This window comes from Hermetia illucens, chromosome 2, assembly GCF_905115235.1.
Source record: "Hermetia illucens chromosome 2, iHerIll2.2.curated.20191125, whole genome shotgun sequence".
In the NCBI taxonomy this organism is placed as follows: Eukaryota; Metazoa; Arthropoda; class Insecta; order Diptera; family Stratiomyidae; genus Hermetia; species Hermetia illucens.
The window spans coordinates 13540920-13568758 of NC_051850.1; the positions used below are offsets into that span (position 1 = coordinate 13540920).

The following is a 27839-nucleotide window of genomic DNA, read 5'->3' on the forward strand; positions in this document are numbered from 1 at the left end:
TTAGAATCGATCCAATGTCTGTCTGTCTGTCACACCCAATTTACTCGGAAATAGCTAAACCAATTGTCACGAAATTTGGTGAGAACATGTGGTCTATGAATGCCTTTACATACAGCAAGTAGCGCCATTTTCTGTTGAGTTTAAGGCGGGGCGGGAGGCCCCATATATCCGTAAGTGGGGTGAACCTGTTTTTCACAGAATATGGTCGTGTCGGGTATCAATTGAAAGGGATCAATTAGTACTTTTCGAAACTGATGATATTTTTTATACTGACTGAAACATAGGGGAGTGGGGATAAAAAATGTGTGCTCCAAAAAGTATAACAGGTCCAGTTCTCAGAACCTATCCAATCGAAAAATCTGAAACAATACAGAACCTTTATACCTGAAGGGTCCAGCTTCCGACAATTCAAATACAACTCAGCTATATAGTCATTTCTGTTGCTGTCGTACATTTTGTTACAGTCGATGAGGAATGTTCCCAGATATGTCCAAGTCCTTGAATCTATTGTCAAAACTAGAGAATATTTAGCATATTTTTCTCATGTATAACTACAAAACCAGTTGCGGTTACATCAAAATAATTAGAAGCGCGTGGCAATCGAACCACGTTTCTATTCCATGTTAACTCAAATCCCATCGTCTTGATGTAAATCGACTATTTAGCATGTTGATGTGCTTACATTACCAATTAAAGCCGTCTCATTTGAGAGAGGTGTTCCAAATCAAGAGCAAAAATACTAGATAAGTAACAAAGTTTAGATAGCTTTGAATGCTGGGCGATTCAGTTAAATGTTTCTTCAAGGAAAACATGAATATTCAAAGAGCAATTTTGGAGGAATCATTGCCTTCGTTAAAGTTAGGCAACTCCCTTCATTGACGTTTATTATTTTATGAAAGCATAGAAACAACCCCTCAAAAAGTGGGATCTAAAAATAGAAATGTTATCCGATTGCATTGATAACTCACCAGCTTCAGCTTTCTTAGCGCAGGAAGTACATCCAAAATTATCTGAAAATGAAAAAGAAAAATGCTAAGATAATTTTTCTGCATACGAATTAGCAATTATTGTTGATGAAAGCCAAGAAGATAAGAGCTGAAGGCGAAAGATATAAAAAGATTTTTTCTTTCTTGAAGGCTCAAACTTGATGTAGATACAGATTATTCATGCTTTCTTTGTATGGTAAGCCGCGGTTACCTTGACCCGCGACCTTGCTTTTCTTAGTATCCTCTCAACCATTTTTTAATCCTGTATTATTTCCATGAATTATGGTACTACAGTTGCCAGAATTCAGAAGAAATATAAGCGAAAAAGAACCACAAGAGCACAATTATTAAAATGAATCAATATAAGTAATTTCTATCCAAGGCCGGGATAATCTGTATCTTTGTTGGTCATTGTTTGAAGGTTAAAGCTAGGACTCTTAATCTAATTTGTCAATCATAATAATAACACGTTCCTAAAACTTCCATTTCTTGATAATACGTCATTCCGCACACGAAATATTCCGTCGCATCAACTCTATATACGTCTCAGTCCCAGAAATCTACAATCTATTTTTAAACCATATCTGAAATCAGGATGGAGTCAGCGAAAACGACCTTCAGTCATTCTCTTTGAATTGCATTATTGAATTACCAATATTTTTCTTATTGATAGATGTATCTGTAGTCGATGTGAATATGGTAATTGGGAGAGCTCAACATATTGGCCCTTTCCAATGCATGGGGCTCAGAAAGCAGTACTTGTTGCTATCTTTGTGGGTCATTAGCAAAATGCGTTGCGTCTTATTTCCACAACGCAACATTCAAATTCAAAATATCAAATTATTCGGTAATCTATCTAAAAAGCGATAAATTGATGATAAGACATGAGAAGGAGGTCACTGAACCTCATCACGAAAAAATTTCGATAAATAGAAGAGGTATTGCGACGTCTTTCCACCATACTCTGATACTGAGAGACAAAAAAATTTAACCTGCGAGGGAGAATGAATGGCCAGAGAAATTTGTTTACCTGTCGTAGCCAATTCAGCCCGAAATTCAACAACGAATGACCGACTCAAGTTCCCCCCAAGTTGCTCCATAACAGCGCCAAGTATATGAGAATTTCAATACAGAGTGAGATTCACATTGTTGCCTCGGTATCATATGGAAACCGAGGCGATGTGTGGTGTAGGTTGGCATAGAGAATCTGACGAGACCGCAATGTATAAATACACCCACACGTTGGGAAGCTTTCGCGCATATTTTCTGGGGATGGTGGCCTGCTTCTGGGGGGAGTCCAGGGGGTTATTCTACTTTTCTTGGCATTGTTTGTTGGTGTCGTTCTCGTCGGAGCTGTAGCTTTCGTGGTGTCGGTCGGCCGAGTCTATTGACCCACGTGGAGACATAGATATAAAAATGCCCTGTCAGCCGTTATTACCGCCCTAATGTTGCGTGTAATTGATAATGTCATTATTTATGTGCTCAATACTTCATATGGAAAACACAGAGAGAATTTCGGGGTGAATATGCTTTGGTTTTCTCTTGGCTCGATAAGGCATGTCTGCATCTCGTTGGAAATTAGTTTTCTAAAGTCTGCCATTTTGTTGATATACGAAGTAGGCCAGTTGTTTATAATGGATAAATCTGAAAAATTGATGGGGTTTTAATCACAATCAATTGTTTTGATAGATTAGAGCCAGTACCTGTAGTGGATCTACTTTTTTTTTTGAAAAGATTGCTACGAATTCCGTATTGCCTTAGAAACGGGAAAATTTCTGGACTCTGTTCTAAGGAAAACGTTTTTTGAATACTACATATGAGTATAGGAGACCCTCCCCCACAAAGCCGTTTCTTCCATGAAGTGAAAAAAATAAGTTTTCATCTAGATGTGGGCTAAATTTCGGGGAAGTACTCATCCTACGAGGAAAGCAATGGAGAATGAATTTAAATAAAAAAAGAACCCTATTAAAGCTAATGATTTTCTTAGATGAGTCAGGCTTCTTTCAACCCCTTGGTCCTTTTGGGTTAATTTTGTTTATTGTCTTGGTTTATTACGCAATTTTTCTATTTTTCGCTTTGGCATTCAATACCTAAAGAAGCAGACGCATTGCTTTGTAAAGGAAAATAAAAAAGCGGAGATGAAAGAATGACAGTCCCACCAAATTCTGAACTGTCAAATAAATTAAAGGTTACTGTGTATCCAACTGCAACATGTCTTCCAGCGTAGACGTTAACACACCACTGAGATTGACCTATGATAGGTTAGTTTTCATGGAAGCAATAGTGTGTCATGTAAATGCCGAGACTTTCATACCCGGATTGGCTATCGTTACATATAAACGTAAAAACTCCAAGCTCGCAGCTATGTGAAAAATCCAAACACTTCTGTAATCGGAATTCTTGTGCGGATTTCCAAGCATTCTTACATTCTTATGAACGACACGCACCGTTGCAGTGGATTCAACCCATTACATTGCATAGTGCATTGACAAAGGCCGACTGTAGACTTTGACATAACTATTTATTTGCACTCAATTAAATGACATATTATCTTTTACTCCATCATATTGACAACCCAAGAGGTTCTTAATGGTTTCACAAACTAGGCGGACCTAAGGTCATCGAAAAGCCCTCCAAATATTCCAAAAGGGCGTTTGTATTGTGTCATTGGAATACTCTGGCCTGAAACAATAATAAATGAAGAACTTATCTAGCGTGTGCGTCAGATATGCCAGGATGTGTTGATCACAAGACAGGAGTGTCAATGCATTAAGATTGAGCGGCAGCTTTATTGAGGGTTATGCCATGCATCGCAAGATGTCGGTCTAGTGGATCATTCTAGAGGTACATGGTGCAGAACAGTGGAGGAAGAGGGCAGGGTTCTCGAAAATTCGTGAGAAGAACTTAAGCTCTATGTCTCACGTAAGAATTTAGGGCAACCTTAGATATAAATTTCACGCTAAACTATTATATTATACGAATTGATGAATCTCAGGGGATCGATTGAAATATTGGCCTCACAATGCAACAGGAAGCTTTTATTCCCTTTTGCCCATTTAATTCCACAAATAAGCATTGAGTTTGGAACAAAAACAAGAGTGGAAGAAGGAAGTGATTTTTGAGATCCAGACAGAGAAAAGGAATTGCATAGTGGATCTCGTTGAGGCTGTACTCTGTTAACCGATACTGTTTAATCTCGCGATTAGTGAAGTTTTTGTCCCTTTCCTGGTGGTTTTCTGTGCGATGCTCGAAATGGTGGCACCTCAGTTTCTCTATTTCATACCACGAGGTCAGATCATGTTTGTGTTGCTATTGCAGGCTTATCACTTAACCAGGGGTCATTGTTATGGTAACGCAATTGAAGTAGTTCTATTACAGTTAAAAGCCATCGATGTCATATCCTACACTCGATAAAATAGGAGGTATCTACTGAAGTATTTTGATTACGTGGGTGAAGGATATCCTTTCTCTTTCACCGAGATATAAGCTCTGGTCAAGGGACCCAAAATTGAAAAAATATTTTAAATAAATAGAAAGTGAAACTGATAAAAGCAACTGCGCACGTTAGATCAGAGCTTGACAATGACAAGCTTGACAATGACACTATCGAATTTTCTTTGTGGAGTATATATTATAAATGAAAAAAGACGGAAAACAAGTGCTTAAAAAGCAAAAGTCACCATGGTGGAGAACAGTTATGATGAAGGGTACCTTTCTCAGAAAATTTTGAGAAAAGTTGTAAAAGGCAATGCATTTAGTTGTTGAAGCACTATGCTATTCTTAGGTAGGCTGAGGAAATGGAAGGTAACTGCAGGTTTAGGCAATTAGGCTCCATATTTAACACAGTGACATTTCGAATTTGAGAATGTCTTCTAAAGTCGGAACGCCCACAAATTCCGACTTTTTATAGGCTTTTTGTAACGACTTAATGGATTTGACGATGGCCAAAAGACCTGTGTGGCGGGAGATGGCCAAGAAGGAAGAACTATACCAGAAAACTAAAAAGTTGGCGAAATTGACCGTGAAGGTCAGTCCGCAAATATTGAAGTTCCACCTAAGGGTTTCGTCGACACGAGCTTACTTGGCTCTTTGCTGCCCAGAAATATTGGGAAGAGGGGGGGGGACTTTAAACAGTTTTTTTAAAACTCATCTAAATCACAAGAACCGTCTAAAAAGAATTTTCAACGCCTATAAATTTGCCCTACAAAACTGCACTCCCTCGCTACTTGAACGGTCAGAAATCCGCAAAATTAATTTGAAACCGTTTCCAAAAACTTCTTGAAAGAGCTCAAGCGAAAAAAGAATTATTCCTCTCCGTCTCCTAGAACACAGCAAAAATGACACCGCGAACCAAGCCCCAGCTTCAACTGTCCGTTTTCCTGTAAAATTAGACATCAAAGCATCCGCACGTACAGTGTTACCCGCTAGCCAGAAACAAGTATTAAGATTGCATTTCGCAATATGCAATATGATTTAGAATTATGTGTAAACAACAAAGGTCAACGAAGGTTTTTTTGCGAATTATCATCACTGAAAAAAGAGCTCTGAATCAGGCGTATGCCGAGATGCTATGGACACTTCAATCTTCGTCTGAGTTGCGGGGAAATTAGGGCGCCACAAGTAAAGTTCAGACCCATTTCGTCTTCTCTCTCAGACTGACGGCAAATATATAATCCCGAATTTCTACAGTTGATAGTTTAGGAAGCAGGGTGTTGCTCGGGGTCCTACTGCGGTTTATGTGTTTTTTTTTTATTAAAGAACAACAAAAATGTAGCTTTGGCGATCTCAGGATCTTTCACACTGTTTTTCGCCTGCGCGACTTTACCTTCAGAACAATGGTTTACTGGACATCCAAAGCCGGATCTGTTTCCGAAATTATGAGAACCTGGGGAACTCAGTCCGCCAAGATAAGGCAGCATCTGACCAACTAGCTTGAACTGACTTTTTTAAAACGCCCAACAAATCTAGTAAAAAAAGTCAAGTTTTTGCAAATGCAACGAACAAATTTTCGTAACAGGGTTGCCTATTTTTTGTAATTTACGGTTACAGAGTTTCCTTGCTAATTTTCAAATAAATATCAAATGTATAAATCTTCCAAATCAAACCAAATCATTGATGATTATTCATATATCATTGGCTGCACTACTAGTCTCTCAGTTGTTTCTTATTGGTTTGACATCTGTCAAAAATGAATGAACAGACCGATTGAGGTTTCACACAACAATATAGTTTTTCATGGCTTTGAAAATGTCGATTCTACCGCCAGGAAAGGTGATTTTGGGGGATCTATAAAAACCTTCTTTCGTTTGCAGAAAAGTGCTACTGAAAGTCATCGTTTGTTGGTGGAGGCGTACGATGAGTTGCTCTATCACAAACACAGTGCAAAAAGTGGTTGCGACGATTCAGAATTGGCAATTTCGGTTTGACAAAATGAAGAGCGTGGAAGACCACCGAAAAGGTTTGAAGATGCCGAACTGCAAGCATTACTAGATAAGGATGGCACTAAAACTCAAAATCAACTCGCAGAACAGTTGAATGTGACGCAAACAAGCATCACAGTTGAATGTGACACAAGCAAGCATCTCCTTACATTTGGAAGCCATGACGTAGGTTTAAAAATGGGTGCCACAAGAATAAAGATAGCAAGAAACCCGAAAAATGACTTTTCAAATGCCTTTTTTTTTATCGAATCGTGACGGCAGATGAAAAGTGGACCTGCTTCGAGAATCCTAAACGGAAAAAATCATCGGTCGATCTAGGCGAACCATCAACATCGATTGCAAAGCCAAATCGCTTTGGAGAGAAGACAATGCTCTATGTTTGGTGGAATCACAAGGGTGTAATCTATTGTAAGCTTCTAAAAGCTGGTAAAACTGTTGATAGGCCAAGCTATCGACAGCAAATGATCAAATTGAATCATGAAATCAGCTCGACAACGCCCCAGCACACACATCAAAACCAATCAGGGACACCATTCTGGCACTTCGCTGAGATGTCCTTCCCCACGCGCCCTAGTTACCAGACTTGGCGCCTTCTGATTTCCACTTGTTTGTATTAATGGAGCACTCGCTTGCTGAGCAGCACTGCGTTTCTTACGAAGAAGTCAAAAAATGGCTCGATGCATGGTTCGTTTCAAAAGACCAACGCTTCTACTGGTAAGGCATCAAAAACTTGACAGAAAGATGGCAAACGTGAGTAGCACGCGATGCTCAACATTTCGAATGAAATAAAATGAGATGGAGCGATGGCGAAGATTAGGACCCCTAACAGCTTTTAGGGATAAAGAATTGGTGGACCTCGGAGAGAGAGAGAGAGGCTTTTGATGGCCTGATTTTGGATTTTCTGCGGCTCAGTAACCGAAATTCTTTATAAATGGACCTTGTTTAAAAAGACATTACTATTCAAGCTCCGAAAGCGTTGCGTGTTTCGACAAAAACACCATTAATATTGTGGCCATAGTCCAGAATCGTTTCGATGATTGGTTAACCTGTGTTCATTGGCGCTGAATGGTCCGTAGGTTTCTGATTGAAAGTTGAACCCATTGATTCAAATTTCTTGACCCACGATCTAATCGAACCTTCGATGGGTCCTGATTTACATCAGGCAATCTAAATTTAGAGCAAAATGAACACTGAACAACAAAATACAAATCGCTATTTTTACAAACATATTTCAAATAGAACCCACGTTCTGCAGTCGTGCTTAATGGCGAGTAAACTTCCGAGAATCAACCTATTCATTGCTCTCGTATACTGTTACAACGGAAAAGTACTTACAAGTCCGCGAAGCTTTCTGGCCCACCTTATAAAAGTCAAGTAAGATTCATACACCGACTAGCGTAATGTTGCATGTAGTATCATAGAAGAGGCACCACCTAACGAATCCCCGAGGGAAATGTAAGTAAGGAAACATTTATAATCAAAAACGTGTTTCTGAAGGGAATCCGTCCGTCAAATGTCAGAGTTTACACTATTAGTTGAAGCTTTCAATAGTGTAAGCCCAACAGCGCGACCTCATTCCCACAAGTAGAAATTTTTCAAAATTTATTTTGGATCCTTCATGCTATTAGTCGGCGAGTGTCAGACCAGCCGTTATTGTCAGACAAAAGATCTTGCTCCCGTTCATAAGAACGGGTGAGAAACTGAGGCCAAAGCAACTCTTTGGTCCCAGTTTGTCATCCCTTTTATAAGACGCATTACATTAACACCTTTCAGACTTAGATAGAGCAATGCGCCGAATTAAGATTTAGAATTAGATGGATGGATTTCATATGGATTTCGGTAATAACCAAGAGAGTGCAAGTGGAAGGATTTGCAGTTTTTGAGAATACAACTCTTTCTCTAGGGGACGAAATCCAAGACTGTCACCGATATTATTTCTTTTGTGATCGAATCTTTGTCCCATACGTTGATGAAGTTCTACGTTTCACAGTCTGTCAGACAGTATGCATTTTAATCGCCAATGATGGATTGACATTGGTGAACATTTGCGGCTCCTCCTACTCTTGGGCCCCTTCTTCCCCTTCTTTTTTTCCTAAGCTCTCACTATTAGCTTCTTGTTTAGGGGTCACAATAATGTATATTATCGGGGCTAATTTTAAGATATCTACCATATCGTTGTCGATATGACGTCAATGCATTGTCAATATACTCATATTTCTTTGCTTTCAGATTACCCTAGTTCAAGAAGACTACATACAAGAGGAACAAACGTGTTTCTGCATATATGCGGGTTAAGTACGATGTAGCGCATTGCTTTTCTTTCACTATACAAATTCAAGCAAGTCGCCGGGAGGTAGATATGTAGCTTTCTTCTCCCAGTTATTCCAATCTTTCCTCTTAGATGAAGTTTCCTCAACGACCCGTAGGTAACCATCGTGTTCCACATTTGATTTTAGCAGGACATGTTTTCCGCGCTTGTCTTCATTAGCCTCTATTGCCGCAGGGTTTGAATTGCAATGTTGAGCGACCTTCTAGAATTACCTCAAATCAAGGGTGTACTGATTAAACTGTTTTCTGTACTAATAAAGGAAAGTAGCTTTTAAGAATTTAATTACACCTTATTATTAACACTTTCTATTCCGATACGTGCGTGTGTGTGTGTGCACGGTCGGGGAGAAGCTACAGCTTCTGAGCACTCAGGCCGTGTTGGCCCATTGTACTCGCCACCCCCGTCTAACGGAATATTCCGGATTCGTTAACGTATCGCAGGATTTCCGTTAGTGGATGTGATGCTACCCGTCGCAATTGGAGAACATCGGCACCAAAGATCTGATGCCTGATGCGTCCATAGGCGGGGCATTCACATAGGAAATGCTCCGTGGATTCCGCTTCCTCATTACAGGAGTGACACGTATCATCTTGAGTAATTCCTATTCTGAGCATATACCCAGCTAGTGAATTATGGCCTGTCAGAATGCCCACAATACACCTGCAAGTCCTCCTGCTTTTCACAGGATAAACTTTGCGGTACTCATGTTCGGTTCTGGCAGGAAACGTTTGGTGTGTCGAGCAGCATTTAGGCTCTGCCACCTGTCATTGTGGGAAGCTTCTTCCCAGTTTTTGAAAACAGATTTAGCCAATGCTACTGATACCCCAATCGCTGGCTCCGGTCCCGGCATAGGAGAGATTGACCCCTCTTTCGCTAAAGCGTCCGAGATTTCATTTCCCTCTATGCCACAGTGACCAGGTACCCAGAGTAGTTCCACCGTATTGAATCTAGACATAGAGTTCAAACGGTTTCTGCTATCCTGAGCGATTTTCGAGGTGATCAAAGGACTGCTCAATGCCCTCAGTGCAGCTTGACTGTCACTGCAGATTGCGATGCGCCTGCCCTTCAACCGCTCGTCAATCACCCAGTTTGCCACCCTTAGGATCGCATAAACTTCGGCTTGAAAAACCGTTGCATATTGTCCCAAAAGGAAAAGCTTCTCGTTTTTATTCGAGAGGTAGACTCCGGCTCCAGAACCCTCTTCTGTTTTTGAGCCATCGGTGTAGAAAACTTCCGTATATCCCGCCACGCATTCCTCTGGGTCTTCCCAGTCCTCTCTACGCTTCAGGGTAACTTCATATCTTCTACCAAACAGATGTATGGGGACACGAGAATCGGAAGGCATTGTAAGAACTGGATTCAGTCCTCCCAGTATCTAGAGTGACTCTCAGATATTTCACTTCTTCGGAGAATTAAAGGGTAGTACCCCTTATCTCAGGGAGGCAAAGTCCATCCAGTTTTCTTCTTTTTGTGAATAAAACCATTGTAGTTTTATTTGGATTAACTGACAGACCATGTCTGAGGCACCAGCTGTCTATCAAATCAACAACAAGTTGTATATTTCTACACACCGTTCCAAGATCCCGATCAACAGCAAGCGCAGCCACGTCATCAGCATAAGCTTGAGCGTGTATTGGCAAATTTCGCAGTTCGCATAGTAGTGAGTCGATCAGCATACTCCACAGAAGTGGCGAAAACACACCTCCTTGGGGGCAGCCCTTCGTTGCCTCTGCAGTCAGATAGCGATCGACACCCATCTCTGCGTTAGCATAGCATGGATCCTCTCTGGCGGCATCACAAAGTTTTTGAAAAGGCGCACAGTCAAAAGCCTCTTCAATGTCCACGAACACCTCTCTCGCGTACTCACTATTCAAAGTTGCATCCTCTGTCTTTGCGACCAAATAATGAAGAGCAAACTCACAGGACTTTCCACGCTGGTAAGTATGTTGGTTTTCACTAAGTGGGTGTGACCTAAGTGCGTTTCCACGAATGTGATGCTCCACTAGTCTCTCCAAATCTTTCAGCAAGAATGAAGTGAAGCTGATCTGTCTGAAGTTCTTTGGATTCGAATAGTCATCTCTCCCAGGCTTAGGTATGAAGACTACCTTAAGGAAGCCCAGAGCCCAGAGCAAGACATTCTCGAAAAATATTTCTTAGAGGTTGCTCTAAGTGCTCCATACCCTCCTTTAGCATTGCCGGATAGATGCCATCCATGCCAGGTGCTTTGAAATGTTCAAAGGACAATATGGCAGCTCTCATCTTCCGATACAATTTCCATAGAAAAACTATGCTGTTGTGTGGCAAAAGTGGCAGTGCGTAGGTCCACCAAAAGGAAGGGCAAAAATTGTTGATATCCATGTAATTATTTTCTATTTTTCGAAACGGTTGCCTCAAACATTGTCATCTGATATGTACATCAAACATTTAGTAATGAATATTCAACTCCTTCCAATCTAGCTCCACTAATCGATTATTTCGCAACGTGAGAACCCCATCACGTCATTATTCCCACATTTCAATTCCAAGTTAACTCATTAATCAATACTTCAGGAGCATTGGACAAATGTCTCATCAGAAATTATCACTGCACACAGTTAGTCGATTATGTTCGCACTTTGAATTAATGTCGCTTACCAATTCGTTTAATTGTATTTTCTACGTATTCAGAATTGTCTGGGCGTCAGACTAGGGTGTAGTTCAGAAATTTCAAGGTCGGTTTTTATGATGATAATTCGCTTGATTGCTGTTGAATGAAATTCAATATGTTGGGATTCCCGCAGGGTTTTCATTTCACCATTTTATCACGGTCCTGCAGCAAAAGCAGTTAGAACCCACCAGACTGTCTGTTCGCAATTTTCATGAGAATATAATTTTTTTATTGCTCCACATTTGCACAATTTCCACATATTTTTTCCTCTCTCATTAATTATTCGCTAGAAAACCACAACACAAGCAGGTATTTTAAGATCACTTCACAGTTGGCTATTGGGCTCAAGGTTTTCACATTACAACACCACAAGGCTGTATGCACGCTTTTTCGCTCTTATGTGTATTTTACGCACTGGCTCACTGTGTCGTTCGGTTTTCTTGATTCGTTTTTCTTTTTCAATAAAATTAAAATGCACTACGCACTATGCGTTAGTTTTTGTAGGAAACGCCGACTTCTTAATGGAATCTGGGAGGAATAATTATTATCTGAAATAATCACTCAATTATCTTTCCCCATTGTCAATGGCCTTGATTGAAACTCTGATATCACGATTGAAATTTGATGGGACCTTGAAGACGATTCAACTCATTTTAAGAATTAACTGCCCAAGTTCCATCGCTTCTTTATACTCAGGGACATTCATATACCCGCTATTTACTTGTTAAACACATTTTTCTGCACAAATCTTTCTAGAGTTTTTCCGTGGAAATTGGAAGGTCACCTGAAGTGCTGATTAGTTGGCAAGAAGTGAAATTAAGTGGAAATTGGTAAAAACTCGAGGAATAATTCTATATAATAACATTTTCCTTATAGTCTCCTTTTTCTTCAGCCTTTGTCCCGTTCACAAGCGGGGTCGGCTCGTCGTGATCGGCTTCGCCATTTGGCTCTATCGAATGCCTGATCTGGGTGCAATCTCGAGGCTTTCGGATCCCCATCCAGCGTATCAAGCCACCGTTGTTTAGGTCTGCCTTTTGGTCGTTTTCCATGGACTTCGATGTTCAGATCAATTTTGGCAAGTGAATTCTCGTTTGCACGAATTGCGTGACCATACCATCGAAGACGCCTCTCTTGCAATTTTTCCACGATCGGTGCAATCCCATAACGATCGCGGATATCCTCATTTCGGATGTGATCTAAACGTGTGACGCCACTAGTGCAACGTAGCATCTTCGTCTCCATTACCGCAAGACGTCATTCATTGTCTTATAGTTGGCCAACACTCAGAACCATAGAGAGCGACAGAACGGACGACATTGCGATAAATCTAAATAGTTAAGAGGTTCGTTGATACGTCGATCACAAAGAACACCAGTTGTGGAACGCCACTTCATCCAGGTTGCGTTAATGCGTGAAGCAATTTCATTCGCTGATAGCGTTGACCCGAGGTATTTAAATCGCTCAGTTCTGGGCAGATCACTGCCGCTGACAGTGATTGTGCCTGTTTCATGGGGATCGGTCGTCAAAAACTCAGTTTTGTTTAAATTCAATCTGAAACCGTGTTGCATGAGGCGATCATTCCATTTTTGAACAAGTTGCTCGAGATCATTTTTGCTATCAGATGCTAGAAAAACATCATCTGCATAAAGCAGTGTGTAGGGCGTTGGATATCCCGTGCGACGGTGCCCATAACAAGAACAAAGAGGAGTGGTGAGAGAGCGCTTCCTTGATCAACACCAACAGAGCCACGAAGCGGTTTTGATACACCCGCCATACTTCGAACTTTACTTTTCGGATCGTAGTAGAGCAATTGAACCCAGCGCACGAGTTCTTCTGGCACGAAGTGTTGTCGTAAAGCATACCAGATGAGTTCGTGTGGTATACGGTCAAACGCTTTCTCTAGATCCAGAAAGGCAATGTAAACAGGGCGATGCTTCTCACGGTGTTTCTCCATGAGTATCTTCTGAGAAAATGGTAATTACGAAATCAGCTAAGTCAGTTATAATAAATTTTCTTGCCTATTTAATGGGACTGTGGTTGAAAAGGTTGAGCGTCAACATTCGTTCGAATCCCCGCCGTGATAACTTCATTGCTCGTTTCTGTGCTTGACCCGCTGCTATAAACTTGTCACTTACTCAACATAGACGGTGTGGTTGTCTAAACAAAAGTGTGAAGTTGACACATATAGCCATATTACATAATATTCAATCGATGATAACAGCGAGATAAATCACAAAAGCCGACATTAATTTTCATTATATTAGGTTGTTGCGATTTTGCTGTATCAAACCACCACCAGTTGGCGCTGTTGGTGTCAGATAATGAAGTATAAAGACTCCTACATTTAATCAAGTGGCCATTTCAGTTTTGACCATCGTTGTGATAACAATGAATAAAAAGGAAAAAAGAATGGAAAAGAGCCAAGAACGTATACTTTTTCTGTATGAGTTCAAACTCGGTCATAAAGCAGCGGAGGTCAACAGGAACATTAACAGCGCATTTGGAGCTGATACGGTAAGCGAACGAACCACACGGTGGTTCGAAAAATTCCGGTCAGGTGACGTAAACCATCAAAGTGAGCCACGTGGACATCCAGGACCATCGCTTGATAACTACGAGCTGCGTTTGTTAGTCGAATCCGACACAAGTCAGTCTGTGAGAGACATTGCAGAGAAACTGGACGTACACTATTTGACAGTTTCCCGACACTTGAAACAACTTGCAAAGGTGAAAAAGCTCGACAAATGGGTTCCGCAAGCCCTGATGAGCGACCGAAACATATGCCGAAACCGAGCCTCCATCCGAAGAAGGTAATGGTGCCTGTTTGGCGGTCTACAGCTGAAGTTATCCACTATTCTTTCTTGGCACCTGGAGAAACGATAAATGCACAGAAATACTGTGCCAAACACGAGGAAATGCACCAAAAATTGAGTATTCAACGGCCGAGATTAGTCAACGAAGATGATGTGATACTCCTTCACGACAATGCACGACCTCATGAATCCAGAACAACGGTTCAAAGGTTGAACGAATTGCACTATGAGACTCTGCCTCATCTACCATATTCACCGAACCTTTTACCAAGCGACTACCACCTTTTTAAACATTTGGATCATTTTTTGGCGGAATAACAATTGAGGAAAGAAGAGGTCATCGAAATTGCCTTGAACGAGTTTATCAACTCAGGTTGTTGTTGTAGGTTTTAGTTGTCCCACGACGTTCTGGCAGACTGACAGAGAAAGCTAAGCTCTCTGTTCCGGCCCACGATCATCGTACGGGGGGCCGAGCTGTCACTCAGTTTTTGGGCACTGGACCCTGTGATGCCAGACTCGTTCTAGGTTAGATAACTCACGAATGAACTAGGAAGGATGCTCTGGGATAAGAAACGCCTTGTGACTTGCGATATTCACATTCACCAAAAGCAAGGTAAAAAAAAAAGTATGAAATAAAACATGAGAGAAGACGCGTAGTCCTAAAGATTGATTCTTGATTCTTTTAGAAAGCCGATCAACTCCTTAATCTGGAGTTAGTTCCCATCTTTTAAAAAAACTCTTAGGGAGTTGAAAGACTCCTTCCATCAAAATTTATTCCTAGCCACACTGTGCCTCCTGTACTCAAAAATAAGGTGGTCCATTGTTTCCTGCACGCCACACTATAGACAATTGTTTTTGTTGATTTTGGCATCCTTCCGAAGGAAAGGTTTGAGTAAAGTCTATAGAAAGTTTTTACAACTGCTACACTATTTGTTGAGATGACAGCTGGTATTTTAATCTTTACGTTGCCTGGTATTTATCTTGTCAGTACTTCGTTCTGCACCACCCACAGTACATTCTTAGCCGCAAAGGATGAAACCATGGTGCTTCCGCTGAATAAGACTGCCTTTGCTGCTGAGTGCGCCATTTTGTTCAACATAATTTTACCTTCAGCCGGGCACTACAATATTCTTATCTCTTCGTAGTTAGAATTCGCTATTGCATCAGGCGTAGGTTTTTTGGGAGTCTGTGATTATTGTTATGTTCTTTTTTGATCGCCCGTCAGAGCATGGGTCACATGATGCGGTAAAGACTTAATTACACCTAAGCATCTTCTCAACTGCGGTGCCACAATCGTGGCTATTTTGTAGTCCAGATAGTTGGGCAAAAGAGCGTGGAGGCGTGGTCCTAAACAGTTTTACGACTCTCTCTAGTTTTAATCACCATGAGAAACCTGTAGGAAACTTACCCCCTACCCTCGAAGTTTGTTTCGCTTTTATCATTGTATTACTGACGTTATAGGGGGGGCATACCGGGCTTAGAATACTCCCTTGGGGTAGGCTACTGTTTATCGAGCACATCCACTCACCCAGTTTCAGCTGCCCGTATTCAGAAAGCACAGGGCCCAAGAGTACATGTCAGATGGGACGTTTTTTTCTTTCATAGTTTCGACAAGGAGTAGGTCGACTCTTTCGTACGCTTTGCTGATGTCAAACGACACAGCTTTCACTCTGCCCTTACTCTTGTTTACAGAAATTTTCAGCAACATGTCGTGGTCGATTTCTGTCCGCATAGCAATGCTCTGAAGAGGGAGAGCCTTTCCTTGATTATACCGTTAAGAATTTTGGCGAAAGTGTTTATTAGGAAGAAAGGTCTGAAGTTTATGGTGTTGTTCAAACGAATGTGGTTTTTGGGTATTGGAATAATCTTGACTGTCCTCCACTCTTGTGGTGGTTGGAGGGCTCTCCAAGCCCTATTAAGAAGGTGTAATTTGGTTTCCTCATTCAGTCAGTTTACATAAGAGTAAAGTATCTTATCATTTCCTGAAGCGGACTGTCTCTTTGGCTTAGCAAGAACTTTGTTGAGATTATTCGTGTTGAGGTCTGCATGACAATAGGAGGCATAAGGTGTATCTAGGGGTATATATCTTTTGCCATAGTTTCCTTCTATTTCTGTGAGAAACTATTGTTTCTTGTCTTTATTTCATGATGGACTCTTCCTGAAATTTTTTGAACCCCCTGATCTTTAGCCAGAACTGTTTGGTGTCGGTCTGGTTCGACATTTCTTCCCATTCTCCTTCCTGATTTCCTCCTTCCATCGTTTCGTTGCCTATTTGGCTCTGAGGAAATTCTCGTAGTTTGAAATCTGTTTGAAAGCTCTCATCGCTTTCATTTGTCCCTTAGTTGAGATTCTAGGTCCTTATTCCGCCAGGCCTTGGGCTTCGACGTTACAATGATGTTGGGTTTAAGATTTACTATTTCCGTAATCAGTATTTCATGTTCAGTGTCAAAATTGAGTTTTCTAAAGGTTATTCCGTTACGAAAAACGGGCGCCACTCCGCCATATCGATCATCTTTCAATCTGGATACTAAACAGTATCCTGTTATAACCTTGGAAACCTGAGTAAAGGGAATGTCATAGGTCTCTTGCAGGGACACTACGTCGATTTTGCTTAAATTGTAAAATCTGGTAGCTTCGTCCTTAAAGTTAACTATGCTTTGCACATTATGTTGCAAGATCCTAAGTGCTTGTGGCTCTCATATATTTTGTTAAATACCAGTATCACTTCATGCTCTAGTTTTTGATACTCAAATACTATATAGGCAGGATGTTCAAGCACTGGACCCTTATTTGTATAGGCAGTTATTTGCTCCACCTGGGGAAACGTCCTGTAAGATGTCACGGGGTTTCTTTTTTCACAATCGTACTGCACTTTCCTTAGCCCTTGAGGATTTTCTTCACATCTGCAATGCTCTCTTGAGTTTGTTTGGTTTGAGCTTCTAGATCCCCCTTTAAGGAAAGCCATGTTGTATTCGACGTTATTGTCGATCGGTGTGTAATAATTTCTGATCGAGTTAGACTTGATTTGTTAGATCCTGACTTGGCAAAAAAAAGCTCCTGAACGATGTTCACGCCGCGCTCCTTCTGTTCAAAACAACAGACTACATTACCTTAGACGAACCAAACGAAATGCAGACATCCTTTTCCACTTTCTTCATTAGTTGTTGTCGGGGTGGAGCGTCCAGAGTGAGCTTTATCAATAACACCTGCTCGGCCTTCTTGAAAGAGCTCATACCAATTTTTTACTCAGAAATGTCTTTATAAAAGAAATACACAAAACCTTTGAGACCTGAAGCGTCCAGCTTCCGATTTCCCGACTTGATTTTCCTTGTGATGTTGATGAAAACATCAATCTGTCACAATGTTTACTATTTTTCTCATTTGAAGAAAGTCTATTTCAAGTTGGAAAGCAATAAAGTAAATAAACCCTAGCGAATAGCCAAGCAGGCCTTATTGCTTATTGGGGATGCTGGGAGTCCTGAGTCCGCATCCACTTGACAAAGGACCGGACCACTTCGGAAGCAATTAACTTCCTTGCTTGTGGTTCATGGACCCCTTGACTGACGGTTTCGTCCAGGGCAAAGACAACTCATCAGACGCTGCCTCACCTCTGCCCTGGGAACAGCGTGACCGAAAGTAGCGACAGGTTGTAATCACTCAATTTATATATAACACGACATGGGTGCAAATTATATTGAAGTGCTCGGGACGAAAACGTCAGTCAACTTTTTGATAAACTTGAGTGTTTAACCGAAAAAAGAGGAGTCCGTGGACCACAAGAGAGGAAGTAAGTTGCTTCCCAAGTGGTCCAGTCCGTTATCACTTGATGATGCGGACTCAAGACTCCCAGCATCCTTAACAAAAAATTCACTTCGGACGGGTTTAGGTCTAAACTTCTCATGGATTTCACTTCAATATAATTCGCACTCATGTTGTGTTTGCGATTGTATATAAATGAAGCGATTATCACCTGTCGCTACTTTCGGTCACAATGCTCCCAGGACAGAGGTGAGGTAGCGTCTGATGATTTGAGTCTGCCCTGGACGAAACTGTCAGTCAACTTCCTTATTGCTTCTTTTTTTACAACCCGAAACTGATTAATCCTTGCTTCAGCGAAGAATCCAACGAGCACTCGTCTACAATTTTATCAAGCTCGGTTTCTGCGATGCCTTGAAGGTTGATATATTATACATTTAATCTGTACCTAATTTTTTGATTTTTCCTTTCTATTTCGAATTTTTCAAATTTTTCCACTATTAACCACGTCAACAAGAAATTTATCACAAATAAAAAACTGTTGCAGTTGAATCCTTCTTCAGCTTTACATTATATTTCAGAACTATTCCTCTTTCCCATCACTGACGATAGACGTTCCCAATTTCTACTTGGTTGCATGTCTCGTGTTTCGTCCTTGTAGAATATAAGGTGTCTAATGGTCCTTTCGCCCTTGTTATTGTTATTTTTTGCCATTGAAATTGTTCCTAGGTTTCATTATCTTCACATTTAACTCTGAACAAGTTATAAGTTTGCTTCAGCGAGACAGCAAAAACAACCATGAAGCACCGGAATTCGAAGCCAGGCAACAAGATCCAGAGGCCCACGCTCAATTATACCCCATTGCACCGTCGAACAGGTTTTCCAACACTCAATTTTTTGGGATTGTCCTCACACTGCGAACTCTTGAAATCACTGCATAATTGACTCTACCAAGAGGAAGTTCGTCACAAAGGAAGAAAAACCATGAATCCTCTTGCATTTTCACATAGTGTCTCAGAACTAATTTTTTCCTGTTCTTTACATAGTTTCATTTCAAGGCCATAGTGTTGTTCGTGTATATCAACACATGCTTTCAGGGTCCTTTTATGCCTCCTCTTTACACCTTTGTCGATTATAAGACATCCTGACAGTTTCTATTTCCTTGGAGTATAGGACATCTAAACAGCCTCTATTTCCTTGCATCCATTCTTCTAATCTTCTTGTATTCTCCGAATATTCAAAGTTTTTTCCACGTCACTAATTCAACAAAGAATATGTAGCTCCTTCTATTAAGCACATGACATTCACCCTTAGTGACCTGCTGGAAATATGTGTATCAACTTTGATCCTTTACTGGCAAAGGGTACACATCTATCACTATTCTTCAAACTTTTCAATTTTCTCCATATTACGGCGCCCTTTTAACCTTTCGATGACATTTTCATCCCAAAAATATATCAATTATGAGCATCATATTTCTTTGATGATTAATTTTCGCATTCTGTTTGTGCTTAGTCTTCTACCCATGCCTCCGTTAGTTATCTTTGGTGTATACTAAGGAGTTTCGGGGCATTTTCTCTCTTTTTCAGGAGTTTAGATATTTACGTTTTTTTTATTTGTCAAATGATTACATTTGGATTCAATGTATTCCTTTATTTCGCGTTCATATCCATGTTCTTTAGAAATATCAATGCATTCTGGGTTTCCTCTGAGAAGTTTTTTCATGCATCATTGGAGCGACAACTAATAGGTCTCGGAGCTGTCATTAACAATATCATGTTGCAACCTTTGGATTTCATGAAGCTGTCATTAGATGTATGAAGGGTTTTAGGGTCTTCCGTTTCTATAGTATTTAGATGGTGCCCATGAAGTGCTAATTGATTTGTGTCATCGGCCTTTCCTGTCTTTTCCTCAGAAATTTGTTTCGAATAGCTCCCCCTCATGTAGTTCAAGGGCCATCTTCTCGCCCATTTTCCTATTGTATTAAGCCGCCAGTAACATAATCGTCGAATTTTCTAAATATGTAACCTATCCACTGCCACTTTCACCTTCTAATCAACACGTTCACTGACATCTAACTGGTCTGCCACAAAGTTCTTTATCTAAAACAGTTTCGAACGAGGATGCACAAGGACAAGACACTTCAGAAATTTCACTAATCACTAAACGTTGGATCTCTGGTACTCCAGGGAACACAATAACACTAAATTCCTGCAATAAAGTCATTTTTTGATCTGCTTCATTGCGAAGTTAAGTCAAACCTGATGAAAGCATTAAATTAGGTTCTGGTATTCCTTTCTGGAGCGAACCCTTGATGAGGTCGTTTGCTGTTTCTTTGTTACAAAGGTGCACACTTCACGTTCACGTTCACAAAACCTTTCCCAGATTCCTTAGCAACTGAAGATATGGCCTGATGTCAGGCGATTTGCGCATAAACGTCTGTGCGGTTCGATTATGGCTTCATCTGGGGATCTTTCCGAGACTTTTTGCTGATTGATGTAAAATCTGTGTGGATTTCGTGTCTGTGAGGATATGATCCAAGTGACATTCCGTCCCATTTTGCTGGTTAATCCCGTCCTCAAGCCTTGGGTATTTCAAGGGCGCTTGGCTTATGTCAACTAAGTACTTCCAGCCAATTGAAAGTGACATATTCTGCAGGAATGCGCAAATTCAACGACTTTTTCAAAGTTCACACCGGTCTAAGCTGCATTATTTGTTCCGGTTCACAGTTCTGGGCTGATAATATCAAGTGAGACCGCCATCGTTGAACACTTCAGCTGGCGCCGGATTATCTTTGTCAAACTTGCTCTTGGGATTCAGTGATAGTGGAATACCACGCCGTTTACTATTGCCTTCACACTTAATCAGTTGTCACCGTCCACGAGCAAGGGACCGTCTTCTAAGCCATGTTTTTTTGGACCCAGTGCGATAAGGGCAAGTCTCCGCAGCATTCCTTGGTTTGCCTGGAGTGACAGTTCCCTGTTCCTAGGACACTTCCCAAGCAATGCTTCTTCTGCGACTCCAGACCACGTAACAAATCCCTTGCAGTTGTCGCGCAACTTGAAACCTGGAAGCGTGCACATTCCCCATGGAATTCCTCAGCGACCAGAATAAAAACTCGTGCCCAAAACAAAAGCAAATAATTACAGAAAATCACCAAACGTCACGTCACAATCAGAAGAAAAAAAAACATGTCACCACCACACTCACCCTCTCACTCACGACCACAAGCACACGGGAATCTTGCAAGAAAACACGATTAGTAAATCAGAGGACAAGGCAACCAGCGGCGGCATCACACAAAAGACGGCTCGAGAGGGGGCCGTGCGGGGCTACGACCCGCGGAGGGGCCCTAGTCAAATAGTAAAAAGCTTTCTTACAATTTGCTCGTTCAGCTCCTTGGACGGCGGCCTGGCCGTGGCTGCGATTCAGCTACTCCAAACACCAGACTTGGCAGCTGAAAGCGATTCCGCGGCGACACGACGATATCGTGTGGCGATTTCGAAATCGCCAAGTGCGTGTGGCTGATCTCGGTACGTTTGCGCGGGGGGACAGCCTCGCACGGGGCCAAAGACGCTGGCGGGGGGCGGGTGGTACGGAGGACGAGAGCGAGGCGAAGGACGACGGGCTGCACTGGTGCATCGGTGGCCCGGCGTATCCTTTCTCGCGGCACTGGCACTAGGGGAGGTCGCGTGCGATTATGCGGGTCGTGCGACCGACACGGCGGGTCCGATTCGGGGGAGCACGCGGCTCGCGGAACTCCCGATTAAAAATAGAACTTTTCTTAGCTTTGGCTGTGACACTGCTCGAAGACGAGGCTCAAGACGACGACGACGTCCACGACGGACAAAAGCTTGCGCATTATTCCCGTTCGGGAATTTTCTTTCTTCTCGGCCGTTTTTCCGTTCTCCGCGTTCTTCACGACAGTTTTCCACGATCCACGCCACTTCTTTTCATCCCGGACTGGCCGCTCCGCGTATCCCTTTATCCATTCAGTGGGTCGTTATCCTTTCGCTGCGGCTGGCCCGTTCCGTTCTTCGCTGCTTTCACTGTACTTGTGCCACTTTCGTCCGACTGACGGCTCACATTGCACACTTGCACTCTCCGGGCGCTAACGACTTGCCAGAAGCACTTTACCGTGCACAAACTATTCACACGTTTCCTATCTTTCGTATTCCTTTTCCAGACACTTAATCTTATCTAAAAATTTCCTTTTCTACTCCTTAAACACTGGACACAATAAAAAAAATCACAGCGACACGAAACACATGCCCCAAAAACGTCCGACACGGAGAACGACTCAAAGTTGACTGAGCGAGCGATCGGCAGACAGAGAGGAATTCAGCTGAGATTCGCTTCTCTTCGCCCAATTAAAGCTTGCTCGCCACACTCTTCCAAATTCTCTTCGATGAATTTTCCCAAGCATTTCTATGAAATTTCTGAAAAGATTCAGGAATTCAAGGAAGAGAAGATGAGTGTTTTGCGCCAGACTGTGTCACACGTACACATGCACAGGTGGCACACACACCAGCTCGCTCCCACACGATTATGAGTGCGATGACGGTCGTATCTGCTGCGAAAACTGACCTTTAAACAAACGTCAAGGCTGCAGCAGACGAGCGTTGGTGAGGGGGAGTCCGACACGAAACGTGCGGGGGCTGGGCCGGGGGAGCGTCTGGCTCGGGCGCGAAGAGGCCCGCGAGGGTTCCACTCGGAAATGGGAAAGTGGTTAGTGTCCTTTCAAGTGGGTGGTGGCGAACGAGACAGTTTTGCAGAATCATTCTCACGGTAAATTGGTCATGTTTGAGCACATTTGGTTGGGGGTGAGTTCGCCGGTTAGCAGTGGTGGAAGGCATTTCGCGTGGAAGAATGACCATCGTTTAACGTATCCAAGAAATCTGTCGCGATGCCATCTGCTTTGATTCGAAGGCCTGGCAGTCACAGTTTGGAGAAGTATTCCTATGTTTACTAGATTTTCTCTCTGCGGCAAGCGGTGGAAAAACTGTTGGAATATGGTCATCAGTTGAACTATCTTTTCATCGACTTTAAAACGGCCTATGGCAGCATTGCCAGGGTAAAACTGTACACAGCCATGAGAGAATTCGGTATCCCAACGAAATTGATAAGACTGACTAGGCTGACCCTGACCAATGCGCGAGGCCAGATAAGAGCAGCAGGATTACTCTCGAGACCATTCGACATCAACAACGGTTTACGACAAGGGGATGCCCTACCATGCGTCCTTTTTAACCTGACCCTGGAGAAGAGGCGAGAGGCGCCATCCTCTTCAAATCCACCCAACTACTGGCCTATGGCGACGATATTGACATCATGGGAAGAACAACCCGAAATCCGCGCATGGTTATTGGCTGTCAAAAGAGCCTATTTCAGCTTACAAAAACTGTTCCGCTCGAAACGTCTCACCATAGGATCAAAGCTCTTGTACAAGACAATGACCTTGCCAGTCCTCATACATCCTCGGGAGACTTGGGTTCTAAGCAAGAAAAGGTTATAGTGTACCTATTAATCATAGTATCTCAAGCAAGCCTATAACCGTCAGGAACTTTAGTATGTTCCGGTATCTGGTATTAAGTGTTCTCCCAGATGCCTCGACCTACTTTGCGCAAGTGCCGGACACTGTCCCAGAACGTGTATAGAGGTTTCATCATACTCCGCATAGAACCTGAAGGCAGTGTCCCTAGATATCCCTAGCTTCCCTAGGTGATAGTTTAGCCGAGAGTGACGAGCGAGAATTGCCACTAACATTCGGAGGTTATTTTTGGTGAGGTTTAAGTAATCCTTTATGCGCTAGGGTTCGTATCCCCCAATACACACTGGACTGCTCCATTCCTGGTAGGTCTATCTAGTATAATTCCCTCAACCATTCCTCTTCATTTTTTAATGTCATAGCTATGAACCCGTTTCCGGTTCCACTGAAGGGTTTTGGCCCGTGTAAAGGCGTCCCAGCTCCCTTTTGTCTAATTCGTCCGCTGCCTCATTGCCTTCCAACCCAATATGACCTGGAACCCAGAGTATCCAGACCTTGTTGAACGAGCCGAGTGTAGTCAGTCTCTGAAGGCGTTCCCATACCAGTTTAGAGTTGACCTTAGGACTTAGGTGCATTAAGTGTCTTGATCGCCGCTTGGCTGTCAGTCAGAAAAGCAATGTTCTGCCCTTGTAGTTCCTTTGGAGATTAAAGGAGGCACATCTGCCTGTTGGGTATATTTCCGCCTGCAATATGCTAGTGTGCTCATCCATGGGCTCCAAGTACATTTTCCTTGGACCAATGACACCGGCACCCGCTTCCTCCGCTGTGAGGGATCTGTCAGTGTACCAGTTTCAACCGTATGTTACAGTTACGCTCTCCGAGTTTGCCGTATTTCAAACATCTTATTTAAGTGAAACTTCGCTGTCATGTTATCCCTTGGTATCGGGATACCGTTTGAAAAGGATAACAAGCTTCCTTCAATTTGGGCAGCTCCCCGCCTCACTGATACTCTCGGTCATCCTGAAGATTGCCCTCCTTGCCTGCATCTGTATGTGCAGATGGGGAGGGGTTGAACCCAGAAGGATTTCCAGGGATGCCGTTGGGCATGTCCTCATTTCCCCACTGATACACACGCAAGCCAGTCTTTGGAGTTTGTGTAACTCCCTGGCTTGTGTGCTGAGAGATTTCTTTCTGCCCAGATTACCGCCCCACCATTGGCCTTTCTATTGCAGTTTCGGTTGACCGTCCTTCCCGGTGAAGATTTTGTAGGGGGGGGGGGGGGTAATTTCAATGGTCTAAAAGTTCCCTACTGCCCACCTTAAACTAGCTTCTGAGCATACCTCTTTTGCTAGTTTCCAGTTCTCCTTTCTTCCCTTTTTATTCGTTGTTGGGGTGTCAGGCATTATGTTGTCGCCTGCCCCCGTGGGGTAGGACGTTGGGAAATAAGTTCTGAGAAGCAGGTATATTCTGTTCTCCTCATTCTCGGTAAATGTCCCATCTTCCTTCTTCAAACAGACAGAAGATATTGCCCGTCTTTGGCTACAGTTTCTGTGATTTGTTCGATCCTTTCACAGAATTCCCTGAAATTGTTTCGTTTTGCTTCCCTGATCGCGTTGCTATATGTAGTCAGTGCATTTTTGTACTTCAGACAGTCCCCGGTTTGTTTTGCCTCGTTGTAGAGTCGTACCTCTGCTCTCATTCTGCCTAGGTTCCTGTTCCACCAGGGTATTTCCCTTGATGACTTAAAAATTTTAACTGGGCATTTGGTCTAATATGCGACTGTGTTAAGGTTTTCCACCAGTTCGCTCCTGATGTCACCGCTCCCTTGAAGATGAGCCATGTTGTTGCTCAGGTGCGTCGCATAAAAATACCAATCCATTCACCTGGGATTCCTTATAATTCTTTTTATTTCGGAGTTCCCCTCAATTTCGAATCTAATTATTCTGTGATTAGACATAGAGGGCGCATTCGACACTCTCCAATTCCTGACTAGCCCGTTTATTAGAGTATTTCCTAGAGGTTTGTTAGTACCTCCTGTCTAGTGCTGATCACAAATGCTGGAGTATTCCCTAAGTTATATACTTCTAACTTATTGGTAAGAATAAATTCAAGAAGGTTCTCACCTCTTTGATTGGTGTCGCTGTTTCCCTAGACTTCGTGATGGGCGTTGGCATCACAGCCGAGGAGAAGTGGTAACGCCCTCTTCTCAGAGTAGTTAACCAGTTTAGCGACTAGCTCCAGTGGAACTCCGATGTTGTCACTTGGGAAATAGGACCGATGCCACAATTGCCTTTCGAGGGCTCCTTCCGGCTTCCAGGGAGCCTTGGATAGCCACAAGGTTCCCGGCGAGGAACTCTGAAAGATATATGTATATATTTTTAATTAAGAATGTTTCCTCCTTGCAGACTGTGAATTTGCCCCCGGTATACCCCGGGCTCCTGAGCCAGCCCTATTGCACTGTTTTCCTTGGAACTTGTCCTTGCAATTTCCGCAGATGCAGCTTTCGTACGGTGGAGGTTTATCTGGGCTATCTTAGTGCTGACCATTGGCTCCGTTATTGTTTGGAGCTTCTTCCCCCTCCGACATGGCGCTTTTCTGCGTGTTGCTGTCTACCCTAAGCCTTAGAAGCTCTAGGTCTATGCCGTCCAGCTTTTGCTCTTCACTGGGCAGCAGGTCTAGTTCCCTGGCTGATCCAGTTCTTTTCGCCTCTATGGCTTTCGAGAGTTCTTCGGGGATCTCGGTTTGAATTTCACCCGGTGCCTCCTCTAAGGTCTCTTTCTCGGCTTTTCCCTGTGCACGTGCGCAGATATATTGCCAAATCGATAGTTGATATAGACACTCCGATGCTTGATTACCTCCAGGGATCGGTCATCTACCCCGATCGTGAGGAGTCTACCGTTTCCCTCCACCTTGCTTCTGAAGACTTTCCATAATCGCGTCTGGAGATCCTCATTCTGAGCGATTAGGAGGTCCATGAGATCTTCCGTCTCTATTGTTGTGGCTTTCAGGAAAAACACTGTCACCATGTGTGCTCCTGGTATATCATCCCCAGCACATGTTCAGAGTTTTGTTTGTTCCCAGCCTGGCAATTTAGGAACTATGGCTCTAAAACACTCTGCAGAGTATTCCGTCGCGCATTCCATCAGTATATGACCTGGTCGAAAACGTATACTGGTGAACACTAGTTTCGTACTCCATCCCTTGTACATCTGCCTGACGACAATGTCTTCGATAGTTTCCTGCCCCTCACGAGTGAGTATTTGCTCGGGAAACATTTTTGGCAGTATGGCCAGTTGAATGCTCTTGACCGCATGGCTACCATTTGGCACCTGCGCCACTGAGATCTATCTCCTTCCAGACGTCTGATATGTTGATTACAGACGTGCTTTCGATTTTCCCTGCTTTTTGACCAGCGGTCTTTTTTGGTTGTTGTCCTCGCAGTATATCAATGTTGAACTTGGATCTACTGCTTGAAGTTTCAACGTTTCCCATCTATCACCACTCATTAACGGTCTTGGTAGACGAGAGGCCTGGCCCCTGGAAAGCCACACATCACCCTAGAGAAAAGGCAGGTCACTCTCAAAGAGAGATTAGATGGCCCCAGGGCGATATATTCCACGTCGATCTAGCCTGCAGCTCTTGCCTGACCAGCATAAACATGTTACAAATCCTAATTAAAGAGCGTAGTAACCAACTGGACAACGTACATTCGCAGAATAGAAGCTACAGTGAAACAGCAGACCATCTAATTGAAGCGCATTCCCCAGACAGAATCTAAAATACTTCATTTTTGGTTGGAATCTTTAAAACAGGGGTGTGGCACGGCAATATATATGGTTGCCTCCTCGGTGGGCTATAGCGGTCGCGTTTACCTGAAATGCGCTTCAGCTACCCCCACGATTCCCGAAATGCCTGAAGTCCTCCTCCACTGTCCTGCGCCGAGTGTAAATGGGGCGACCTACTCGTCGGCATTCTTGAGAGAGGGGATTCCACTGCATGGCATAGCCTGCAATGCAATTTTTGCCCCTCGTTAAAGTGTGACCCATCCATCGGAGGGAGGCGAGGGAGGCCTGTGTGCCAACCAAGTTCTTTGCTTGAGATAGTGTCAGCCCAGCGCATTTCGACTTCAGGACGCAGAGAGGTATTGACGAAAGTTTGAAGCTTTTGGGTAACAGTAGAGTTTATTTTCCAGGTCCTACTCCCATGTAGTAACACCGAAAGAATGCTAGCATAGAACAGTGTCAACTTGATCTTGGCGAACAGTTGTCATTAGCGTAGTCAAGGTGTGTGAGGAAAGATGTTATCGTTTATTGAATTCCCCTATGTACTCTGAAGAACGTCACCGATAACAAGAAGAAATAATATCGGTAACAGGATGC

The 27839-nt window shown here is 42.8% G+C and overlaps 1 protein-coding gene across 1 annotated transcript in view; it reads right to left on the minus strand.

Moving 5' to 3' along the window:
- LOC119647843 overlaps positions 1-22258 on the minus strand; it is a 66379-nt gene extending 44121 nt beyond the window's left edge. The window contains exons 1-2 of the mRNA XM_038049100.1: positions 21353-22258; positions 969-1010 (exon numbers count right to left, since the gene is read on the minus strand). The gene's annotated coding sequence lies outside the window, so the exon portion shown is untranslated. The remainder of the gene's footprint in view (positions 1-968; positions 1011-21352) is intronic.
- Between the last annotated feature and the right edge of the window lie 5581 nt (positions 22259-27839).